At 31.0% G+C, this 2,500-nt stretch overlaps 1 protein-coding gene and 1 long non-coding RNA gene across 3 annotated transcripts in view; one reads left to right on the top strand and one right to left on the bottom strand.

Annotated features, from left to right (window-relative positions):
• LOC121301930 (homeobox protein Hox-B3a-like) overlaps positions 1–123 on the bottom strand; it is a 59,439-nt gene extending 59,316 nt beyond the window's left edge. For both annotated transcript variants that reach the window (XM_041231652.1, XM_041231653.1), the window contains exon 1: positions 1–123. This exon is cut by the window's left edge and continues 299 nt beyond it. The gene's annotated coding sequence lies outside the window, so the exon portion shown is untranslated.
• The window catches only part of LOC121301936, a 3,738-nt gene extending 1,683 nt beyond the window's left edge, over positions 1–2,055 (top strand). The window contains exon 3 of the long non-coding RNA XR_005947665.1: positions 1,631–2,055. This is a non-coding gene — a long non-coding RNA (uncharacterized LOC121301936). The remainder of the gene's footprint in view (positions 1–1,630) is intronic.
• The last annotated feature ends 445 nt before the right edge of the window (positions 2,056–2,500 follow it).

Here is a 2,500-nt window from a genome sequence, read left to right as displayed (position 1 = left end):
CGGCTAGAAGATTATACTTCATCGTAAAAAGAAGCTGATCAAACTTTTATTCTTGAATAAAAAAAATAAATAATAGAAAGCCAAGAGCCCTTTTTTTTTTTTTTTTTTTTTTTTTTTTTTTTTTGGAAGGAAGAGGACAGTGTTCCTACACACGGTACTGTGGCCAAAAGAATGCTGCAGTAGAACCACATGGGAAATCATAAAAAGTTCATGTTCACGGTTACTCGTCCACATGACCAGCCCTGGCCAATCCCTGGACCGATCCACTCATAAAGTTCTATCACAAAGTTGTAAATTTTCATAAAACAACAAGGAATTTATTGCATTTCTTCACGACCCGCTTCAGCAGCAGGCTTCCACCAGTCGCCATTTTTGCAAAAGAAAGAAAGAAGGAAAGAGAAACAGATATATTAATAAACACAGAATAGTTTTTTATTTAATTCCCACTAAAGAAAAACAAATGAGTTGGCACGAATATAACACAGAAACTATATATATATATATAAAAAAATGTTATCAGTTACTCTACTCGTTAGATTGTGTTTAATTAAAATTACGTTTTCAATTATTATTATTTTTTTGGCCTACATCAGAGTTATGTATATACAATTTAGATAGATAGATAGATAGATAGATAGATAGATAGATAGATAGAAAGATAGATAGATAGATAGATGGATAGGTATTCGACTCTGACAAATATATGAAATCTCTTAAATGTGGTAAAGAGATTAAGTGGCACAGACAGTAGTCCGATTTCCCTGTTTTGCGTTATTTTTGGATATTACACATTTGTACTGTTCTTTTTCAGACATATTTATTCTTTAAAAAAATAAATAAAAATAAATAAATAAGCGAAACTCCAGAACTCACAAACTGGCCAAAGTCCTGCGAAATAACTCCTAACACACTAAGCGCAAAGAGCCGCGGCCCATTTTCCCGAGTCCAGATAACCGCTAAAGGGAAGAGATTGCTTTTTTGGGGTTAACTCTTTATCCCAGTTTGACAAACAGTATTACTGTATAGTTTATCTTATGCGTATCTAAATAATGTATGTTATATAAAACATAACCTCAATTCCACCCACACATAACAGTAACAACGTAATTCTATAAGCATGTGTGTTTTCTATCTATCTATCTATCTATCTATCTATCTATCTATCTATCTATCTATCTATCTATCTATCTATATATATATATATGTATTATTGTATAGCATATACATAAAATCTAAACGTGTGGTTTATTATTATTATTATTATATTATTATTATTATTATTATTATTATTATTATTATTATTATTATTATTATTATCGTGTCAAATTTGAGCTTGTGTTACATTTATGTGATTGTAGGTATACCAATTGTGCGCCCGTGCTGTTGTAAATAGAATGTTTTTCGTTAAGATATATAGAGATAGATAGATATGCTTCTTAATTCAAATTATGTAATCTTTGTTTCATTTTTTTTATTCAAGAGATTCGTGTCCGTGTTTTCCATCCTTTTTTATTAGTATTTTTGTAATGGGGATACAAGCCAAGCTTAAGTGAAATAATTTCACTGACACGGGCGTGGCTGCTCGCTTTTCTTGTGATTTTCTTGAATCTCTGTTATCTTCTTTTTTTAGAAGCCGTTTCCAGATTTTATTGACGCTGTAAAAGACAATAAAACAATCCAGTAAGTGAGTCGACGGGACCAACTCTGTCTCAGAGTAAGGGTTGCAAACACAGGCAGAGGACTTGCAAAGGAGCGGATAAGGAGTACAGTAAAGAATACCGTGAATGTTGCATCTGGCATCTGGTCAGTAAGGTATGAAATGAATTATTCTATGTTCCTACTGTTACTGTAAAAAAAATTAAAAATTAAAAATATAGAGCTTTTTTTGTTTTTAGAAGAGCCATATTAGTCCAGAGATGACAGACAAAGAGAAGGAGATGCGACCATTTTTATTGGACAAACTAAATAATAATTCCACATGCTTGCAAGACCTCAAAAGTCTCATCTTCACGTGAAAGTAGGAGAGAGAGATACTCTCTTAATTTGTACTTGTAGTTTTTTTCTTTGTTTAGTTAGTCCAATAAAAGGTATTACATCTCCTTCTCTTTGTCTGTCTTAAATATATTTCTATAACTCAGTTAGTGGAAAGATTTTCTTAGCATTGGTTCATAAAAGAATTGGGATAGGATATATATATATATATATTCATCTATATATATATATATATATATATATATATATATATATATATATATATATATTATATAATATACACTTGTCACACATGTGTGTGTGTGTGTGTGTGTGTGTGTGTGTGTGTGTGTGTGTGTGTGTGTGTGTGGTGTGTGTGTGTGTGTGTGTGTGTGTGTGTGTTTAATTAATTTGTACTTGTACTTTTTTTTTTGTTTAGTTAGTCCAATAAAAGGTATTACATCTCCTTCTCTTTGTCTGTCTTAAATATATTTCTATAACTCAGTTAGTGGCAAGATATTTTTTAGCA

This window comes from Polyodon spathula, chromosome 28 (assembly GCF_017654505.1).
Source record: "Polyodon spathula isolate WHYD16114869_AA chromosome 28, ASM1765450v1, whole genome shotgun sequence".
Lineage (NCBI taxonomy): Eukaryota > Metazoa > Chordata > Actinopteri > Acipenseriformes > Polyodontidae > Polyodon > Polyodon spathula.
This window is presented reverse-complemented; position numbering and strand designations above follow the sequence as displayed.